At 44.5% G+C, this 23,541-nt stretch overlaps 1 long non-coding RNA gene across 1 annotated transcript in view; it reads left to right on the top strand.

Moving 5' to 3' along the window:
• LOC138528790 (uncharacterized) overlaps positions 1-23,541 on the top strand; it is a 72,420-nt gene that overhangs the window by 5,594 nt on the left and 43,285 nt on the right. The window contains exon 3 of the long non-coding RNA XR_011284245.1: positions 10,715-10,833. This is a non-coding gene — a long non-coding RNA (uncharacterized lncRNA). The remainder of the gene's footprint in view (positions 1-10,714; positions 10,834-23,541) is intronic.

Below are 23,541 nucleotides of genomic sequence, written 5' to 3'. Positions count from 1 at the left end.
GGTGCAGGTGGGGGTGGGGTGTGAGGCAATTTCGGTTTTTAATTTTTGTATTCTGCCCAAAATCGTGCAAAACAATCCCGTTTTTTTGTTTTTTGTTGGGCGTCCTACAAAAAGTGAAATTATCACACAGATCCAATAATAAGAAAGAAGGTGTCCTTTGAATTTCATCCAACTCTCTTATCCAGAGCATAACCTTCATCCAAAACTCCTGTATCTTCCACCACATGTTCCAGAGTTCTTTTCCTTTCTGGCCACACTTCCAACAATTTGGGTTCATCTATAATACAGGAAAACAATACCCTGGGACACCTTTCAGCACAGTCTGAGCCAAGGCAATTCTGAAATGTCCCTATCTAGGTCTCTTCCCCACCTTGCCCTAGCTTTAGGATCTCGGTTCAGCCAACAACTCCAAGCCCCTCATTTCCCCCCTGCTTAGAAGGATTTTTTCAAAGGCAGTCAACTCCCAGATTGTCCCACCATGTTGAGTCAAGGAGTGCCCCCTTTAACTGTATGGAACAGAATATAGAAAGGGAGCCTAACAGTATGTGTTCCTTAAATGCTCTATAGAAATAAAAAGCACCCTGTCCCACAGTTGTACTACTTTCTCCAAGCGAGCCTCATACCACCTTTGGAACCCTAGGGACACATTGATAACATCTCGCAATGGGGGTGCCCATATGCAAATAAGTGGTGAGGTCCAGGACATGAGCCATTGTGTATGTTTTCCCTGCTTCCACACACACCAAAGAACTGAAAGGACAGGATGCCCCAAGACTCGTTTAGGGATTCTATTCTGTGTGACCCATAACCAGTCCCCCAGGGAAAATGGGGCCAATATAGCATTTTCTGTATCCATCCACTGCTTGGAGGCATGGGGATTAAGGTGGTCCACCATCACTCGAAGCTGCACCACTGTGTAATACTGCAACAGATCAGGGAGACCCACCCCACCTCACTCTCTCCAGGGAGAATTAATGTACTATAAACGATCATAGGCTTTGTGCCCTTCCAGAGGAACTACAAGAGGAACTGCAAGAGAGCACACGTGATTGTTTGAAGAAAAGTATCTGGCACCACCCTGGTTATAATCTGAAACAGAAATAGAAACTTGGGGAGAAGAGTCATCTTTGTCATTTGAAGTCAGGAATACAGAGTTGGTGAGAGTATTTGATGTGGGTAGGTCTGGAAGACTGTGATTTTGCACATTTCTGGGAGAGATACTGTGGAGCCGAGTTGGTGAGGTATTTGTGTGTGATAGCTAAGGAATTAAAAAATGATACACTCACGGTTTGGTAGCCAATGTACTTGCTGCTGAAATGTGAACCCTTTTGGGGATGTTAAAGGTTACCCCGAGGCCATTGTTTTGTATGATTTGATACTTGTTAATGTTGCATGTGGATCTTCCAGTGAATGCAAAGCAATAATAAAGTGTGGAGCCTATGAGAGCTCTTGTGATGGTGACATATCTTTCCGTGGTTAGGAAGGGTCTACAGGCATTGATTAACTTGGAGGTATGCACAGCGAAGGAGGAGACGGCATTGACCTTCCTAGATAAGAAGATGGGGGTGTCTAGGTAGATGTCTAGGGTCTTGACTTTGCTGGTGATGCCGCCTATGGAGAATGATTTGTAAGATTGGTTGCGCTTGCTAATTGAATTCTGGGTCCCCACCAGCAAAATTTCAGTCTTTTCATCGTTAAGACAGCGATGGTGGGTAGTCATCCAGGCCTGGACGATGTGGGAGACTAAGCATAGATTATTGAAGTCTGTTGTGTGATTCCTCTTCAAGGGGAAAAGGATCTGCATGTCATCTGCATAGTTGGTATGGGAAATGCCTTTGTCATCAATCAGGCCAAAAAAGCGACTTAGTAAAAACAGGTGGGAGACATACAGGAACCTTGCGGGACACAGCAGGTAACCGCAGCTGGGGGGGGAGCCATGCATGGTCCTTACTGATAGAGAGGAGGAGGTCCAAGAGACAGTGCCCAGGGTGAAATGAGCAGCTGAGGCCAGGTGCCGGCACAATGTTTAATGGTGCACCAAATCAAAGGCAGCGGACAGGTCTAGCAAGAATAACAGAGCTGAGTTGCCTGCATCTTTGATAATGTCCAATGGGTTCTTTAGGTCTTGCAGGGCAGATTCAGTGCCATGACCTGGGCAGAAGTTGAATTGATTCAGGCCCAAAAGGCTATTATATTCCAGATAGTGCTCAATCTGTATGTAGGGCGCCCGGTCCAAAAGTTTCAAGAGGAATGGGACTGTGGTGATGGGGAGGTAGTTTGTAGTTATGCACAGGTCCAGTGATTTTTATTAGGAGGGGAAGGGCCCATGTATCCTTCAGGCTGGATGGTTATGAACTTGAGGCAAAGGAGGCATTGATCAGGGTGACGATGAACGGTGCTGGTGGATCAGCACAGTCCTTGATGACTGTTGTAGGACATATGTCTCCCTGACAGCAGAAGGGTTTAAGACTTTGATGATCTGGAATGCCTCATGCTCTGTGATAGGTTTGAAGCTAAATGAGGGCAGGTGTTGTCAGTTGGATTGGGCCTTAATGGGGAGGATCAGTTTTTATCAGGCAATTTCTTTTGCTAGTAATCTTTTTTTGAAGTGTGTCAACTTTGTTAATTTAGTCATTCTGTATATTGGTGCACCAATTGCTGTCCTGGGTGTAGTCGTATGGCAAAAGTTGGGGCAGATCCAATTTGTGCATGATGACGAAGAGCTACCAAGTACTATATATGGCTTTTTCAATTCTTGTACTGTAGGTGTATTTTTGTTCATGAATCATAGCCAATCTGTAAACTTTTGCCACCTGCAACAAGGAGGCATTGTTTAGATTTGAATGGTTGTGTTTACTCTTAGTTTCAGCGTGGCGTTTAAGTATACAGAGTCCATTAAGGTCAGACCTGAACAACGCATTGTTATGTTGAAGGCCTGGGTGAGTGTGAGGTTGTAACAGTCGGCTGGGACTGAAGGGTCGTTACTCAGCTTGTGTGGCGAGAGTTGCAGCTCGTCCATAAAGGGCAAATGCAGTCTTTGGTAATGTTTTTGGAACTTCTGGAAAAGGCAGGAGAGAGGGGTGGGGATGCTGGAGGAGTGGGTGAGGATATAGGGAGTGTATATAAAAGTATGTTGTGGTCAGTCCACAAGCAATACTGATTAGAAGTGATATTGATATTACAGTTCAAATGAGCAAACCAGTCAAGGCTTCGTCCTTTAGCATGAGTGGTGCCGGTGATGCATTTTTTAAGCCTAACGCATGTAGAGAATTGGCAAACAACAGTGCGTTGGAATCAGCTTTGTCATTAAATCCCAGATTGCGATCATCCAGTAGAATGGTTCTGGATGTGAGCTTAGCACTGGAGAGGAGGTGATGGATGTCTTCCTCAAATGTGCCAATAGTCCCTGGAGAACAGTAAAGCAGCTGTAGAGTTACAGTGGATGTAAGCGCCAACAATAGTTTGGTTGTTAATGGTTCTCCAGTGGATAATGTGGGGTTACAGATTTCTCTAAGTGGCATAAAGGTTCTTACTATGAAAGCAAGGCCCCACCTCTAGTATCAATTCTGTCTTGGCGATAGATGATGGAGTTGGCAGGTATAGCTAGGGATAGGGTGGGGCCTGTTGCAGTGTGCAGCCAGATTTCCATTATCGCTAATAGGTCCAGGATGTTCACTGAGATGAGGTCAGCTATGTCCAGAGTGCAGACAATGACTGACCTAGCATTTAATAATGTGAAAATCAACTGGCTTGTGAATGGCTTGGTGGTGGTTTCAGAGGCATCCGCCTAAGTGCTGGAGCAAGAGGCAGACTGGGCATTCAGGATGACAGTGGAGGTTACCATTTGAAGAATGTGGGAAGATGCATGAGGGACAGAAGAGGGTGTAGCCAGGCAGACTGACCTGTGTGATGTTAGGGTACCTGAAGTATCCCTATTTAGGGTGCAGACAGTATAAGGTTCAACATCACTAAGCAATGAGGTGGTGCCTAGGGGTTTAGGTTCAGGAAGGGGTAGAGCAAAGTCTGGAGAGTAGGTAGTTAAAGTCGGGTTTGAAGTGGCTTGGGTGAAAGTCATTTCATGTAGTGCAGTGAAAGCGAAGGAGCTTGTGGGCTTCCTCAACTTCTTGTTAAGCTTGGATATGGGTCAAGTGGGGCATTGATGAAGATAGGTGGTGTGAGCTGAAAGGCGCACAAATCTGGCACATCCCAAGCAAGGGCTCAAAGTGGTATTTTCCAGGATGCTGGTGGTCATTTGGTCAAAGGAGGGGTGCAAGTGCGAGTCATGAGGTGCATCCATCTACTGGGACCAAGACTGGGCTGTGAAGTGCTGATTGGAGTTTGCATTACATCCTCAATGCGTGAGGCACTAGATAAGGAGCAAACACGTGCAGGTAGGCATGAGCGCCTAGGGTGATGACTGTAGTGCGAGGTCAAGAGGCGGGCGGGGCTGGTTCTTGTGATGCAAACTCAAAAGATGCTGTGTAAGGGGGAGAGGGGCCAGTTCAAGCTTAGTGCTGGCATGGTGATAGGCACAGGCAGGGTACATAATGTTTTCAGCATTGTGTTCATTTATTTATTAACATTTTTATTCATGTATTGTGTAACATGGGCCTGAGGCATGACTACCGGTTGTATAAATGGCGGATGGTGGGAGGGAGACATTAACTCCTTGCTAAGGCAGGTCATTAGGGGAGATAAGAAGGTCATAGGTGGGATGGCTGCATAGGACTGCAGTAATTGTGCTGCATAGAGGGTAAAGGCTATGCATTGCATTCAATTTGCAGAGTACCTGGCAGATGAGGTTTTCTGGCTGCCTTCCATTGCCGAACAGGGACAGACAGGGATCTTTTCCTCCAGCCTTAATTGCAAGCTTTTAGTGGGGGCCGGCGTTGCCTACTCGCTCTTAGGAGGAGGTGAAGTCATCAGCTTGCATGGCCTATTGGAGTCTGTCAGAGACAGGCACACTTCAGGAGATAGGTTTGCATGCCCATACAAAGCTGCAGTGGTGGCCATTTTAGCATGGTTCACAGCTTCTTTTTATATAAGCCCAGCAGGGCTTACCTGGACATCATGAGTGCTGTGCCTCTGGTGCTGGATGCACTCTGGTTCCTTGTTGAATGCACTGAAGACAATTGCATCCCACCCGACTCTTCCAAATCCTATCTAACTCTAGACCAGAGAGGCAAATAATTCACATCAAACAACTTATTCAGATCTCTGGGTATCTGTACTCCCAAATATGTAAAACCCTCTGCACTTATCACGAATGGCAGGGTCCAAAGATATGCCATATAATTACCCTGTATCTGCCCTGCTAGAAATATCACAGACTTAGTGAGATGTATCTTTAATCCTGAGTACTTACAGTATTCCTGCATGCTGTCCAGTAGGTGCGGAATAGACTCCCTCAGCCTAGAAACATATACAGAAAGGAGTTGTCAGTAAACAAGGCCATTTTGTAACACTTACCCTGGCTCATAATGCCCCCAATGTTCCAGTCCACCCATATACTAGAGGCCCATGGTTCCATCACTAGAGCATAAAGCAAGGGGGATAGTGGGCAACCCTGTCTAGGACCCTATACAGGCGTAAAGGGTGTCACTCCATACCATTGACAAGAAACCTGATGGAGGATTCCGAGTATAATGTCCCAATCCAGCCAATGCACACACACTCTTACCCACCTTCCTCAATACCACTCTCATGAAGGACCAGCTAATCTGATCAAATGCCTTCTTCCCTCACTTGAAGCCGCCTGGTAGACCACAAGGTCCAGAGTTCTTCTAGCATTGCCCGCCACTTGCCTATTCCGCAGAAAGCCCACCTGATCTGGGTGAACCAGTTTCGGGAGGACCACCTCCAGTTTCAATGCATGGGCCATGTAAAAATGGTTGTCCGCGAAACAACAGAAAATAAAATAATGCATGAGAAATGACCGACACATTTTTGGGTCAAGAAATGAAAATTTGCAATTTGTTTTCTTTTTTTTCTTTAAATAATGTGGGGGGGGGGCACCCCACTACCCCAATTCCCCCTACCTTAACTTATACTCTTACCACACCACCCACCAATGTTATGTAAAAAAAGGACACTCATTTAAAAAAAAAATTGTCAAAAAAAAGTTTCTCCTTCATTATTTTTGCATCTGGTTATTTCTATGGATACCATAAAAAATGTCCATCTATTTTCAGGTGGGAGATAGGCCTATAGGCCAAACATTGAGTAACCTTCTTCTCCTCTTTTGGGATCACCGTAATCAAGGCACCATGGAAGGATGGGGGCACATCCCCACCCACTTTAACACTATTGAATACCTTGACCAAGGGGGAGCCAAGAGATCCAAAAACATTTTGTAAAAAGCAAACATGAAAGCATCCTTCCCGGAACCCTTCCAGTCTTCATATGGGGTAATCACAGCGCCAAGGGCTCCTTATCGGCTTACGAGTGGTAGAAGGGATATCCCTCATGTAATCCTCAACCTTGGGCTCTGGTAAAGGGTCTTCACTGTTGTACAGGAGCTCATAAAATTGTACGAACCTACGGAAAATCCCCTTGTGTTCTTGAAAAATGTTTCCTGTACCATCCATCATCTGCTCCAGCTTTCTCTCATTCCTAGCTCCCTGTAACTTGTCAGCTAAAATAGAACCCGTCCCAACCCCCTTCTCACAATATCTCTGCTTCGTGCAATTCATACTCCTGTGAACCTCTCTCAAAAGCAACAAGTTCAACTCCTGCTTCTTCTATGTAATTTTGTGCAGTTTTGTTCCCACTACTCCCTGTTCTCCCCAAGGCCCTTAAGGCCATCTCTCAACTGGGCAATGGGTCTCATTTCACGGATGGTGGTAAGGGTTTACCGGTATTTTACCGGTACCGGTAAATCCTTACCGCCTTACTACGAGGTCCCTTTGCGGGTTGGAGAATTTAACGCCTGCTTTTTGCAGGCGTTAAAAACCAACCCGCAAAGGGACCAGGGAGCTAATTACGGTACCGCAATTTGCGGTACCGTAATTAGCACCTTCCCCATTCCCATAGAGCCCTATGGGGCAAAAATGGGAATGGGGAAGGGCAATGGTGGAAGGGGGAATTACCGCCCGCCAACCTTGGAATAGGGCGGTAATTCCCCTTTCCACCAAGGCGGTGCCGGTATTTTACCGGCATGAACCATGGCGCTCCGTGTAATGAGGCCCAATGTCTTCCTTCAACCTATTCTCTATCAGGCCCCTTTCCTGTATTTTCCTAGTAGCCCGCTCTCAAATAAGGAGTCCTCTGATGGTAGCATTTGCTGCCTGCCGGACATTTCACTGTGAGACCTTCCCTGTGTCATTCATCTGAAAAAAAAGAACCCAATGTATCTCTCCATAAACTCCTGAAACACCATATCCTAGAGAAGAGATTTATTGCACTGCCATCTGAGACCTCCACATTTCAGGACACTCAATTATAATTTTATTACAGCTATATCTTGGTCAGACTTGGCTATTGTCTCCACTGTCGCAGCACCAATGGATCCCTGTATTCCCTTGATAGGAGGAGAAAATCTATTTGCTTGAATGTGTTAGGTGTCAGGGAAAAGAAGGTGTACTGACACTGCAATCCACACTGAGATCTCCACACATCCATCAAATATTGATACTCAATAAGACTCATGAACTCACCATTCTCCTCTGGGTTACTGCCCTCCCTGATTTCCAATCTAGCTTTGTGTCTTGACTCATGGAACTCCCCACCCCCTATCGTAAAACTCTCCAACCATTTGTCAATGAAATAAAGGCAGATCTAGTAAAGGGTATTTGGCCTGCAAATTATGCATAGAGTGCAATCAGAGAGACCATTCAGTCCCCCAGGAACCGCTAGATCATAAGCAACCTCCCCTCCAGCACCGTCTTCACTTAGGCTTCTTTTAACACCAAAGATGTTGCCAACAGAATGCCAACTCCACCGCTTCTCCTTTCCCCTTCTGAAGCCCAGAAGCACTGTCCCACCATATATCCAACTAAGCAAAACTCATCTCCTCTCCTAAAATGCATCTCCTTAACAAACAAATCCCCTAGCTGGAGTTACTAAAAGTCCCTGAAATACAAGAATCGCTTGTGCACGAGTTGAGCCACTTCATGTTCAGCGTTCCAACCCTGATGTCACCCAGGTCTCTCAATCACAATATCTACTCGTACAACTCCTGTGTCTCAACAGTGCTTCCAAATTCCTATTTCCATCAGTGTACCTAGAAAGTTCTATTCCTTCCGCCTAAGCACCCCTGGCCAACCCTCCCACTTAACCCCCCACTCAAAAACCAAAAGACTTGTACCCACAACATATCTAGTCAATTACTAATTAACCAATGAGACACCCAGAAACCCCTGGCACACTAGGGTTGCAGATCTCCACCCTCCTCGTGCTCCCGCCCAATGTGCTTTTGTCGCTCCACCTCTTCCCAGCTCGCCGTATATCATGTATATCTGGCTACTAGTCAACAGCAATCACTAACAATTATGAAGGGTCAGCGATGTCTTCCATCATATAAGGCAAGAGTATGAAGAATTATTCTGGAGAGATGCATTAATCTTACTAAACTTTCTGCAATTGCCCTTTCCAGGCCCGATTGAGTCTTAGCACTGTTCAGCTCAAGGAGGAGTAGATTCGCCATGTTCCCTTCCTTGAATTTGTAGTTTTGTCAACAGACTGGAAGTACAATGCAAAGAGATCCCCTCAGTCTGTAGCCACAATTGTAGTGGCCTACATAGTCACCTCTGATCCAGAGTGTACGCCAATATATCCTGAAATATCCTGATCAAGGCCCCTTCCCATTTAAAGGTTCCTAATTTGAGCACATTTATGAGAATGGCTTCTTTATCTTGAAAGTAGTGGCATTTGGTGACTACCAATCTTGACCCCACTCCTGAGCCTGCACCTCTGTGGATCCTATCAAACACCATAATCCTAGAGTCACTCTGATCTAACAAACCTTTGGCCATGTCCATTGACTGTCTCTCAAGCTCTGTGGTTGTTTCCCCATATTTCTGTGGGAAGTCCAAGAGACGTATGTTTTATCTGCGTTCCCCGTTCTCCATATCATCCAACTTGATTTGCACATCCCATTTGGGGAGTTCAATCTCATTAAGCCGTGTCTCCATTTTCAATTCAAAGAACTCTCTTGAGAGCTGGTTGTGTTCCACAGCCTCCACCCATCCTCCACCTTCTCCACTCTTTGTATAATCACAAAAGCCTTTATCTCTGATAGGACACTATGAATATCCGGTTGGAGGGCCCCCAACTCTCCTCCCATCTGTTGGGCCTGTGCCTGTGACATATTTTCTACTGTGGGTATCTTCCTCAGGTCCTCAGAAGGCAGGCAATCCAAAGGTGGCTCAAGTCCGCACACCACGGCTCAGCCCAATTAGCTCAGGTAAGCAATGAGAAGCTTGCGCCCAGTTGAGGAGCCTGTCCAATATTCTAGGATCACTGCTATCAGGGCCACTGTTTCTTTGAGTGCTCAGTGGCAGTAGGCATTGTACCAGACCTCAGGCACCTCTTCTCACTCCTCCAATGGCACCAAGACCCTCATGATTCTTGAACCCCTTCCCTGGAGTACACTCACCAGGAACACTGTGCCCAATCAGAGGGGTGCATGGCAGTGGAGAGTCCAAAATGCATAGTCTTCTGGCCCGTCCATGTTCAGACAGGTTCAATGCTCATTGCGTACTAGGTCTCATCTCCAAGCGCTCGATCCAGCCCATGCATCCGGCCACCACACCACTCTCTCTCTATTTGCGGCTCCTGGCCCAGCCGTTTCATCTACGACAGGTGCGGGGCTGGTAGCATAACCGCTGGTGCCCATAGTCCTGTCTGTACCCAGTGTGTTCCAGTATGGAAATCTATGTGGTCAAGCTCCCCCCTGTGATCGGAGAGCAGCTTCTGATACCCTCATTCTTCAGGGGCATTTGACCTCCAAAATTGGCACCATAACCCACTTCGGCAAAACAGTGGAGCTCCTTGTATCACCAAGGGCCATGAGCAATGTGTTTAGGGGGCCATTTTCATCCATATACCGTATTTTGATCAGTTTTGTAAACACTATGGGCCTCATCACGAGTTTGGCGGTAACCCTTGAATCCGGCGGAGACCGCCGGATTTAAGGGTCCGCCAAATCAGGGCTTCGGCGGATTTCTCCCCATCTCTGAGCTGGGGGGAAATCCGCTGAAAATTCACGCTCATACCGCCGGCGGGAAATCCGCCGGCGGTATGAGCGTGAAATTTCCCCATTGAGCCCAATGGGGAATGGGGAATTCCCAAATGGGCTCAGTGGGGAATGGGCAATACCAGTTCTGCCAAACCCATGATCCCGCGCTATTAGCTCCCGGGGTTATTAATGCCAGCGCTAATAGCGCCAGCGTTACAGCCCAACTCGTGATGAGGCCCTATGTATCAGTGTGTTCTTATCAGAGAGCTTTATTTTTGTTTTTTTTTGTGTATGCTAAGATTACATTTGTTGAATAAAGGAATCCATCAGTGAGATTTCCAATTGAACATTTACTAGTGGTTATATTCTGAAAACAATGAAATGCAAACAATGCTTATTTTGATACAGAATTACAATTCAATTTTGAACAAAGTATTAGGCAATGCTCAAAAAACGTCAATGATAGATCTCTAAATGGAGATTAAAGCCAGAACAACAGCAAACTATACCACACAAAATGCTTACCTTTTTTGATAGGTTAACCTTGGATATCAGAAGCCTATCATGACATGGACGAGACCTCAGAAGCAAAGAAGAATGTACTTGCATACACCAATACACCAATACAATCAGGGCCAATCTCCTTACCACAAATGGTAAGCTACTATGCTCTAATGTACTGTATGTTTTCTTCTCTTCGACTATTTTGTTCTCAGAAGGGTTTGCTATTCTACGGGTGGGTGGTACCATCTGTTGTGTTCTTCCCATTACAATCCAACCATGATAGCCCTTCCCATCAAAAATCTCCAAAGCTTTCTTGATTGGCTTTGATAGTGTTTGATACTGTGCTGTACAGTACTGTCTTATGTTTGTTCTAATTTGTGAGTGCAAATGTACACAAAAAGCTGTATGTTTGTTTAAGTGCTGATACCTTGAAGAAATTGCAGGGGCTAAACCAACCAGCCTATGATCTCAGTGACAAGGTGAAGGAGAAAGTATTACATTTTGATGATAAGGCTGATGTTCAGCAAGTGCATGGTTGTCTACCATATGAGGAAGGAATTCAGGGTGCCTAAATAAAACATGGCACCTGCAGGGTTTCTCCCACAAAGAATTATCTTCAAAGCATATAATTTACATGGAACTTTGCCTCCAGAAGCAGCGTTTTCACCTCTTCAAGAACAATGTGCAATGAAAGAAGCCTACAACTATGACATGAAAGCCTTACGACCAGCACCCCTGCACCCTTAAAATGCACTGTTTAACGATCTGTGTACAGTGTACTTTCCTCAACTTTACCAACCATCCCAGTACTGCTATACTCTCCATGACACTATACCTCCCGTGATGCCCCTGATGACAAGCCTCATGAAACCTGTTTCAGTGAAAGCATAATCTGTAATAGCTTCACACACATCACTACAAACATGTCTACTGGATAGCAGCACAATAGTGAATTTTAATTTATTCTTGAAATCCCAGGCTACGATTGCTCCCCATGGTGGCTGTGATCACTTTCCCCTGCTCTATGTTTACAAGGAAGAAGAACACCTGAGCCATAATACCCTACTGCATACTACCAATGGTAAGCCATCCCTCCAGAGCATGAACATGTAATCCACAGCAGGCTATATTCCCAGGTGAGATGGCTAGTTTACAGTTGAAACAATCACCTTTGAACAGTATCAAGAATCCTATAAAAAAGTAACATTTGATGAGTTGGAAATTAAGGTAATCTTTAATTTAGTTATTTGTATAGCACAACAATGGCCCTGGAGGCATGAGGGCGCTGACAAACAACAACGCATGAAGGCCCCGGCAACAGAGCAAGGATGCTGAACATGGAATTCTAGGAAATACCAGATGGGGGACTTATGCAAACAGCCAGGTTTTCAATTTTTTCTTAAAAGGCCCGAGCGTAGACTGTAGCGTCAGATCGGGCAGGAGTTTGTTCCAGGCCCTGGGGGCAGCCACTGAGAAGGCCCCCTTTTTGGTCTTCTTAGATCTGCATCTGGGAATCACTAGCAAATTTAGGTTGTTATATCTGAGATCTCTGTTTGCAGTCTTCTCCACGATGGGATCCTTCAAGTAGCATGACATGATGCCCAGGGTCCATTTAAATGTGATCATGAGGAGAGAGAAACAAATTTGCGCCTTCACTGGGAGCAGGGCTCTTCTGGCCTCAGTGATGTGATTGCCCATAACGACCCACATGGCCCCATTTTGTATAACTTGCAGTCTATTGGTTTCCGCTTTGCTGAGACCTATAAGCAAACTGCCAGAGTAATCTAATTTGGAATCCACGATAGCTCTAGCTAAAGTCTCTGCATTAGCCTGGGAGATGAGAGGACGCAGGTGAGCAAATAATTTAAGGTAATATGAGGCAGCCAAGACAAGGCTCCCTACATGGGCCTTCATGGACCAGTGATGATCAAAAGTGACCCGTAGTGATTTAACTTTTTTATTGGGGCGATCTTCACATCCACCAATTGGAAACCCTCATAGGCCAAGCCGAAGGGATAAAGTGGACTGTGTGCCAACAATCAACATTTCGGTCTTGGACCTGTTCAGTGTCAGTCCGTTCAAGACCATCCAATTTTCAATGTTCGAATAGGTTTTATTCAAGTTTTCTTCATCTTGAGTGTGAGAGCCTGACCGGGGGAAGACGCACTGCGTGTCATCCGCGCAATTGGTGAACCAGATCCCCAGAGCAGTGTGAAAAAAGGTGCCATAAAAATATTGTATAAACAAGGGGTTAAACTTGCCCCCTGCGGGATGCCAAAATCTATCGGTACACCTACGGCCTCAGCTGACTCGGAGCAGCCTCTCTATTGTTGAGAAAGAAGGCGACCCAACGTGATGCTGCTGGGGAAAGATGTGCCGCTTCCTCGAGCTTGCAGACCAATAGTGAGTGGTCTACCAAGTCAAAAGCAGCCAAAAGATCCAGAAGCATGACCATAGACGAGAACCCCTAATCCATACGCTAGAGGAGCCTGGCTTTGTGTTCCAATAGTGCTGTCTATGTACTATGGCCTGCTCTGAAACCCGATTGTCGGCAGTTCAAAGCAGAGAAGTTATTGAGATGTTGGACCACTTGCCTGTATGCTACCCGATCAAGATCTTTAGAAGAAATACTGTGTTTGTGTTAGGCATATAGTTTAAAGGATCTCCTGTAGCAAGTAAGGGGGTCACCTATGATTGTTTGAGCTCCTCTGGCATGAAACCCTCTTTGAGTGAGGCTTTCACAAACGTACAACTAGCTGCAAGCAGGGGCGGTGGGCAAGTTTTTATGATGACTGCTGAGCAAGGGTCTCCCTTACAACTGGTGGTTCTAAGGTGAGCCACTACCTCTGCCAGTTCCTCCAGGGAAATTGTTGGATAAATTGAATAGAGGGATGGAGGAGCATCTTTTAAAACCCTCAAGACTCCTCTTACTTGCGACTGAAAGAGCGGCATCTTTCTCAATGGCGATATTGGCCTTAATGCCCTGTAGTTTCTTAACCATAGCATCCTGGATGCTCTGACACCAAGCCTTTTCTTTCACGACTGAGCCAAGGTCAGGACACGTAATGGATTGTTGATCTTTAAGAATTTGAAAGAGGTCCTTTCCTCAGACTTTGCCTTAACAATCCTGTCATAAAAAAGTTTTTTTTTGCCTCTAGAATTGCAGATTTATAAGCTCTGGCAGGGCCTTTGTAAGCCACAAGATGGCCAGGAGCGGGATGGCCTTTCCAGGCGTAGAAGAGTTTAAGCATGTTAGATTTAAGCTTTTGAAAAGCTAAAACGAACCAAAGTTTATTTTTGACTACAGACCTGGCTTTCCTGTGTTTCTCAGGAGCCAAAGTCTTTGTGATGGCTTCCAGATTAGAAGTTAAAGATTTTGACATCTCCACCAGAGTAGAGGAACATAAAAAATTGATATCGGCACTCAACAGTGGAGTGGTTCTGGCCTGCGTGAGAAGCCTGGGAGTTCTGCCTAGAGAACCGGGCGTGACTTTGTTTCTAACTTTAACAGGGAACTCTGCCAAAATGGAAAAGTGTAGAAATGCATGGTTGGACCAGGGACAGGACACTACCTGTAGGTCTTTTGTTACAACATAGATGGCAGAGACCCAGTCCAAGGTGTGCCACAGACTGTGCGTGGGAAGCCGGTTTCTCTGATCCAGGCCTAAGTTGGCCAGGGCTGTCTACAGAGCTAATCTTGTCTCGTCATCCATATGGCCTAACCAGAAATCGAAGTCGTCCATCACGGGGAAGCTAGAATTGGGTTTGAGACAGGATGCTCAGTGTTTGGATAGCACTGCTGTGGAATCGTCGGTAAGGGACGGAGGCCTACAAATTAGGAGTAGATTTAAGGTTGATTCGGCATTGAGGCCAATTGTGACCTGCGACCATCCATAATGGTCGCAGCTTTTTCCCAAACTGTGAATGAAGACTGAATATAAGGGCTACACACCCAGCTCTGCCCTCTTAATCTTTGTACCGCAATACTGTCCTTTGTGAATACATACATCATGAGGGATAACACCCATTACAGTAAGAACAAGATAAACAAATAATTGCAGATGCTTCACTGAAATGCCTGAGAGGTTTTCATGCCCAATTGCATGCTTTAACACCATTCCACCACTCCTTTACCACTCCTTTAGAAAAGCAAGTGCGTCTCGCATAAACCTCAGGCCAACAAACAACAACCCTCTCGGACATACCACAAACCCCATCAGGCAGGACATTCCTGGATGAATGAGAGTTAATTTCTTCATTTACCACTTCATTTAAAAAGGTGGTTATGTATGCATTCTAGCTGAGTCCATGTGCACCTATAAAGACCACAGCAATGCCAGAAGTTAATATTAATTTTAAACCTTCCAGCCATTACCTCTTTTGCTTTGTATAGTCACCCCGAGAGGGACGGGTATACACAGATGTGGGCCGGAGCCTGCTGGTCTTAGAGATCCAGCTATACCTCATTGATGATGTCCAATAAGGCTGAAGCATATCTGAGGTTACATGCAGAAATGATGTGACCAAAAGTTTTCAGCTGGACTATCCCTTTTTGGGTGGGGTCAAGCCTGATTTCCATATGGAATTTCCCCTTTCTATAATTACTTCTCAGGATGAATGTTGATGGTCTGGAGGGTTTCCCAGAGTGATTCCAGAGATTGGAATTAATTCTAAACCTTCCAGCATCACCTCTTTTGTTTTGTCTAATCACCCCCGTTAGGACGGGTATGCCTAGTCCTGAGTCCGCAGCCGGCTGGGCCTTAGAGACCTATGCTATACTCCACTGTAAAATCCCAATCATGCTGAAATATGTCTGGGGTTGCTTGTTGTGTTTATGCAGAAGGTATGGGATCAAGTAGTTTGGGCTGGACTAACCCTTTTAGGGTGGGACTAATCCTGGTTTGCATATTGTCTTTCTCCTTTCTATAATTGCTTGGTAGACCAAAGAACAATGTTCTGGAGGGTTGCCCAGTACGAGGCCAGAGGTAAGATTAATTTGAAACCTTCCGATGGCCAAAAATGTCTGGGGTTGCTTGCAGTTTGTTGCAGAAGGTATGTGACCAAGCCCTTTGGGCTGGACTGCCACTTTTGGGATGGGATCAAGCCTGATTTGCTTATGGTCTTTCCACTTCTAATGATTTGACAAGTTGAAGAACGATGGTCTTGGGACTTGCTCAGAGTAGTGTCAGAGTTTCAGATTAATTCTTAACTATCCAGCCATCACCTCTTTTATTTTGCACATAAAGATGGCAAAACAACAAAGTGCAAACAGCCCTGCCAAATATATATATATATATTTTTTTATGTCTGTTGACATTATTTAATATTACTATATGTCACCGGCACAATAGGTTACTATTGTATGCTGGCACGTGCTTACTGAGGGAAAATTGGGGAAGAAGGTGTTCCAGTCTACCAGGACTGCCATCCCTCGCCACTGAATATCCCTGGTAGGGATGATAGGCATTATAGTAACATTACTTGGCAAACAGTTGTAGAGGACCAGGGCATTGCTTATCTGACTGATTGCAGCTCGGCCACAGATGGGAAATGAAAGTAGGTCACATAATTTGACATTATTACTGTACACTGGCTAACATATCTCAAGGGAAAGAGAGAGGAAAGCAGATGATTCAATCCACCAATCCAATCAACCCATCTCATTGAATATCTAAATTAGGAAAGTTGGGATTAGTAATAAAACACATTTGTCAAACAATCACGTAAAATATGGCATTGCCTAACTGATTGCATGCTACTCGGGCACAGATAGGAAAACAAAATGTAGTTATGTCAAGTGGCATTGGTAAACACCATTAAACATCAGTACATCAGTACATCAGTACAGTATTAGTGTAAGCTGGTATATACATACTGAGCAGAGTTGTGGGAAGAAAATCTTTTGTACTATCACTCCCATAAGAACATTCTGGGAATGGTTGCTAGGAGTTGCATTAAATAACATCTGGTTAACATCTTCAGAAAATAAGGTCATTGCATATCTTAATGTCTGTGTTTCGGGGAAGATGGTAAATTCTGAAAATGCCATGTTATTCAACATAAATAAACATTATTAAACACATTGATCTACTACTGTATGATGGGATGTTCACACTAGAGAAGTGGAAGCAGGGTCTTCTATCAGCAGATCGAACAACGTATCAGACTATGACCTGAGTAAGTCACACAGAGTGAATTACCCGGGTTGCATTGCTGGAAGTTGTAGAAAACCTATCAGACACATACAAAGGCATAAATTGTGTACAATGCTCCTGCCCCTGAAATTACACTACAATAAAAAGAAAGACCACACACCTTCAACACTGTTATACTCTGAGTATCCACAGATAACACTGTCTGATCAGAGTTGCACAATTAAGTTATATGATATCAGAATGACTTTGGCATAAAGGAAACTGGGTGATGCACTTCCAAAGTCGGCAGTACAAGCCTCCTAGGGGCAGATGAATGCACAAGTATCACAGATGAGTACATGCCATTAGAACACATTCTAATTTAGCAATAAATACAGATAGACTGTTCCACGGCAGTGCTATCCATCATCATCGGTGTGGCAAAACCCTTTGAAATTGTTACTAAAGATATGGGACCAGGATAAGGTGTACTAGGCCCACGCAAACCCATTGAGACATGTCCTAAATCTACTCTCTAAGCATCTTTGCCATTCACTTGAATTGCGGTGCCCTTTCAGACAGCCTCTTTATTTTAAGTAATGCTTTTTATTATACAACTAGTGGAAATGTCTTTGTACACGGGCTAATGTACGTAAAGGAAGGCATTTCCAGAGTGTACATATATTATGTGGAGTATTTTAATGTAATTTGTGTTAATAGAAAAAAAAAATTGCAAAGTATCTTGCTCCTTTTATGTGGAGGAATAGCAACCTCAAAAAAAATCTTGCAGCATCAGTTGAAAGTTCAGCATAGTACATAATGCCAATTGTTGTATCTGCTCCTCATTGTCTTGGATTACACTTATGGGTTTTGGACTTAAATATATAATGTTGAGGGATGTCAGAGTAATACAATTCATGTGCAGCATGATTTGAAGTAGACATGAAGTCATAAAATAAAGTTAACTAAAGTCAAACAAAGTTTAAAACATATGTGAAGACTATTATTGATATAATATTACATATCAGGAAATATTATAATTAATAATTACATAATACATAAGTACTTTGAAAAAAGTAACTTATTTGGTTAGGGAAATAGTGCTTAATGAAATTAATTTAGTGTATGAAACTTGAAGTATGCTGTTTAATTGGTTTCCCTGTCTTGGGCCTTTTTTGCAGCTAATTGTATGTTATTATTGTTGAATAGATATTTTGTTCGTATGGAAGATGAACTTGGAGTCTTATTGTATGCGCAATGCAAAGGCTCCCTCTATAGGTTGTAACAGGTGACACGGGTTGGACGGCTTTGGACAAACATACCCGTGGCCTTTTATTATATAGTATGATGCTGCAGCAGATACTACAAAATGAATGCATAAAACGTGGGAGTGGCCTAATGAATCTGTTAACTTTTTTGGCTGATTTTAAAATTCTATTTTCATCATTTATAACAGAAATTGTCATGCCTGTGTTAAGCAAAGACTAACAGCAGATGCAATTTATCTATAAAGGCAGCCTCTTTAATTCTTCAAAGTAGTGAAATCAAGTGGCTGCGTTCTAGTCAGTTAGAAATTAATAAACCTGTCCTAGCTATTGGGGTCACATTCACTGCATACTCCTACTTGTATTTTCCCCATTATATACAGGAATACAAGTATTGTAAAATTCCTTGTAGTTTTGCAGTCTTAATTTTGGCACCAAAACACTGTTTTAAGGGTCCAACTTTAAATTGATCTGCTAATCCATTCACATTTTTATAACAGATCCATGTCAATATTTGCCATGGTTTCGCTGACAAGCCTTTCCCAAGAAACCCTGTGCATCACCATAAGGTTTTCAAAGGCAATAATGACTCATTTTTGTTTAATACTGTGCTCCTTTAGAAGGATCAAACACAGGTAATACATCTACGCATGAGTGGTTATACATGGCAGGGGATCTGAAGTGTGCCTCTTGAACATATGACTTTGAATATGGTCTGGCGAATAATGGAGATACATGGGCATTGATGCCTTGGCATTGTGGGGAAGTCTAACTCATAAGAAAAGATGCAGAACAAGGTGTCATTTTAAAAACAACACATATGTTGGAGCCTGTAAACATTTGGGAAACACACACAAAAACAAATGTAAAATGTTATGCAGACACTCAAATAATACCATGTCTGACTAGGTATGAGATGAACATTTCAAACATTTCAAATACCAGAAAATAACCTGCAACTTTTGTTAAAAATAGGAACTGTTTCACCTAAGGAGAAAGAGAACAGCAGTTCCAAGAAAGTTCCAAGAAAGGAAACACACATTTGCATTTTATGCTGCAGTGTTTTGGGGGAACATGTAATATCAAGGGGCATAGGAAAATGTACAGTTTAAAAGATCAACGTGTGATGGGGTCACAGTAAAGGAAGCCAGAACTGACCTCTTGACAATTGCATTCTGCCCATGCCATCTCCCCCAAAATGAGATTTGAAAACAGATACCGTGCCTTCCCACAGAGATGAACTGGTCGAGGATAGCTCCATGAAGATAACATCTGGACCTGACTATAAATCCTAAACAAGCATTTATGGGTTATATCTGTGTACAGTGAGCTTCAGATAAGGAACAATTAATGTGGGCCTAATCTGATCTTTCAAACCCCCGGGTACTCATGGAGGCAGAATTTGGAAATGCAAAGCAATTTGATTGACTATTTGATATGGAGTAAATTGGAATTTTGTTCAATTTAGTCCATCTTCCGGTAACAAGCATTTTATATGTTTATTGTTGTGATGGGTTTAGGATGGACATTGTTTTATATTGTTATGTATGTTATAATATGTAATATGTAATGACTTGTGTACTTTTTAAACCTTTTTTAATCCCTGTATTTATGATGTTTTATGTTGTATATACCAAGCATCATTGCTATATGTATATTAAACCAAATAAATAAGAAAAAGAAAACACCTGAAAAAAAAGGTTAATCTGAAAAAATCTACAGACAAGGGAGAGCATGACAAAAGTCATGAAGCCCTGAAGAACCAAACTTCAAGGACCTTATCACCGCCATGCCTCTGTCTCATAAATATAAGCCTTGAACTGACAGCTAAAGAACTGAAGACTGCAGATGTTCTGTGGCAGATGCTATTTAATATTTTGTTTTTAGAAAAATGCATTTTTGTTCAGTGGGATTGTCTATTTCGCCCCTACTTCTTGAACAGAAACTCATAGAGAGTTAATTTTTCTTTTGCAATGTTCAAATAGAAATGCTCTGTTGGGTGCTAGAAACACCAAATTAGTGTGAGGTGATTTTCAGAATGCAAATGAGGCACACTTGCAATGTGTTGCAGATAAATGGTGCATGCCTGTTTGTCATATGTCATAGCATCCACAGGGACGAGCCTATCACTTTGAGATGGAAAAATAATTTGTACAGAAAAGTATCAATAAGTTAGTAAGTAATTAACCATTTGTCCTATTATGAGAATTGTGTTTTTTCATTCACTTTAGAGAGAGGAATCTGGAAATTACACATTATGATCTGGCCATTTTTAATGCAAGAAATCCCTGATATGATATCACATTAAATGGGAGGGATACTGTGTGTAGTAGTTGCTCCCATCAGACTGCCTCCTTCATTAATATGCCCAATGAATGTGTAGGGGGATGTCTACTGCCACTTTTGGAACACTGTCCATTCACATACATTGACAAATTTGATTGGGGAAACTATACACATCTCAAAAAGATGGGATTACTGTTCTATATAACATTCAACACACACTCAGAGACAGACACTGACATGCTCACTCACTCACTCACTGACTGATGGAGAGAAAAATGAGTTGATAACAACATGACATAGAGGGAATATATTGCTCTCCTTTTGGACCCATTGATGGATTATCAGCAGAGGCTTTTAGTAAGACCTATAAGGAGTTAGAGCCACAGGCCTTCTTCAGTGGAAGAAATAACAAAGGATGTGGAGGCAAGCTGATCCCATCTTGCTGACTGCTGCCCACCTGTTCCTGGAGCAGAAACATTGAACAAGCCCTTAAGAGGGTTTCCATGTGTCTGTGAAAAAGCCAAAAGAAATTCACATGTGAGTATGATTTAACGGGGAAACACTCCTGAGGGGAGTGTTACTATAAATGGATTTAGGATAAATGCTGGACCTATTATTTGTAAGTGCTGAGGGGCGAGTGTACAGAAACTGACTGTCCATCCGGGGAAATAAGTCAGTATTTCAAAAACGCATGTGCTTCTGGAATTATAGATCAATGAAATAGTACATATAGGGCCTCATTACAAGTTGTGCCGTAAAAATTCCAAAATACCGGCATGGCGCTATCAACGTGTCCGCCCTCGCAAGAGTGCGCTAATAACGCACCATTACGAGTACGCGGACACGAGCATAGCACCATGCCGGTAAACCCCCTACCGCCATGGCGGTAAAGACCCAAAAAAGTCACCTACCACCCTCGACGAAAGTGCAGATTGCACCTTCCGCCCTCCTGCTGCATGCAAATAGCGGTCACCGCAAATAGCGGTGACCGTTAAATTGCGGACCCGGAAATAGCATCAACGCACAGGAACGGGAAAGAGCATGGCGGCAATCTTTAAAACACAATCCATTGCCATCCTCTGCCCCCTGGACCTGTTTTTAGTCGTTAGCAGTTCAAAATCATCCGGGACACCTGCATCATGCCCAAGGCTTTAAAAAAAAGCACTGACAGGCAGCGCAAGGAGAATTGAATATGCTGACACAGACCCTGGCTGAGAATGCAGAGGTTGTTTTTGCCAATGACATGCGGCGGCCAACACTACTCCAAAAAAAAGCCATCTGGGAGGAAGTTGCAGTCAAAGTCAGTGCAGTGGGCACCAGCACCCGCACTGTGCGTGAGTGCAGGAAGAGGTCGGACGACCTCAGACTGCGGGTGAGGGGCATCCTTGCGGAAAACCACCGCATTGCCAGTGCAGGTGGAGCTGGTTCACCAATCAGACTAAAAGAATGGGAGGTGACCTGTGGAAACCTGATTGCTGTGGAATCCATTGAGGGAGTAGGCACCATGGAGCTCGGCGTGGGTACCACTTCGGATGGAGGTGAGTGTACACATGACAGGATGCGATGTGAATGTACTGTTTCCCCCATATGTGAGCACAGACTCCTCTGATGCATGGACACACATCCACACATGCATCCATCCCTCACCATGTCAGTGTCAGATCCAAACACACACACATGCACACATCACCAGAGACAAGTACCAAACACAACCATGCATGGATGAGGCACTGAACTGGCACATCACCTGCATCCACAACTACTAAGTCCCAATGGCCACAACTGCATCATTTATGTAATCTGCATTAAGTATATAGAAAGGCAACCAATGCCATCCCCCTTCTTCTCCCTGACAGGCTCACATACAGATGGTGAGGATGCCGCTAATGCATCCCAGGCACCAGCTACGAGTAAGAGGCCAAGGGCATAGGACTCAGAGGACACCCCCACAACATCCAGGGGCAAGGGTGGAAGGTCACACCTGATGAGCGGGAAACATCGTGGGAGTGCCACTGCCAGGGCAGAAGTAGCTGCACCACAAACTGCAGCCCCACCACCGGAGGTGAACCTACAGGCACCAATACCAGCCACCCAGGGCCCACCATCAGCTGCGGCAAGCTCCGCTGGTGAGGCAGCCGCCACTGCCCCCCTATCTGATCCTGAGGACACCCTAGTTGGGCCAATGGAGATGCACAACCCAAGCCCCCCTAGGACCCCAGAGCCAGCACCATTCCAGACACCTGGGTCTGATGTGACTGTTGAGGACAACAATCCAGCCATAATGTCCCCCATGGTGGCTTCACCTGCTGCAGTGGATGCATCTGAGGGCACAGCATCCAGTACACCATCACCCAGCACTGCCCTCCAACTGACCACCATCCTGCAGCGTCAACACGAACTGACTGTGCTGGTTGGCCATCATGTTGAGGAGGCTGCCCATCTCAGGGAGAATATTGTGGAGACGGCGAGGCACTCCACTGAGAGGATCGATGCAAACACTGACAGGCTGTGTAACGAGATATCCAGGCTCAGGGAGGTCCTTACTCGCATGGCCGACATAATGAACCGCCACTTCTCACAACCAAGCCAGTCTGCCCCATCGTCATCTTCCGGCTCTAGACAGACAAGCCACCTCCGGCGCTTAACACGCACCACCAGTCGCACGTCTGCCCATCCTGCTACAGACAATGGCAAATAGGGGGTCAATGGAGATTCCTCTACGTGCATGGGCCAACGCAAACATGGCAGACACATGAGGTATTGATGTGGGGGGGTGGGGGGAAGGGTGTTATGGGTCTGTTGTGGGGGGTGGGGGAAGGGTGTTATGGGTCTTTTGTGGGGGGTGGGGGGAAGGGTGTTATGGGTCTGTTGTGGGGGGTGGGAGGAAGGGTGTTATGGGTCTGTTGTGGGGGGTGGGGGGAAGGGTGGTGGGATGTTTGGGGACTTGCACTTTTTCACCTTTTCGTTACTCAATACACTGGTTTCTGATCAAAACACAGGCTTGGACATCTTCATTGTGTTTGTGTACTTTATTGGTGACAGGGTCCATTGCGTGCTTCCAAACATACACCAGTGCATTACTACCCATATCCATGTGACAGTACGAAAACATGTTCCTCAGAATATTTGGTTGATCAGATGCTGTCTCACAGCACGTCCCTCTTGCCCATCCCCT

The sequence above is a fragment of the Ambystoma mexicanum genome, chromosome 7q (assembly GCF_040938575.1).
Source record: "Ambystoma mexicanum isolate Mex_15411 chromosome 7q, UKY_AmexF1_1, whole genome shotgun sequence".
Classification (NCBI taxonomy): Eukaryota; Metazoa; Chordata; class Amphibia; order Caudata; family Ambystomatidae; genus Ambystoma; species Ambystoma mexicanum.
The sequence above is the reverse complement of the archived record's forward strand: the minus strand, read 5'-3'. Positions and strand labels throughout refer to the sequence as shown.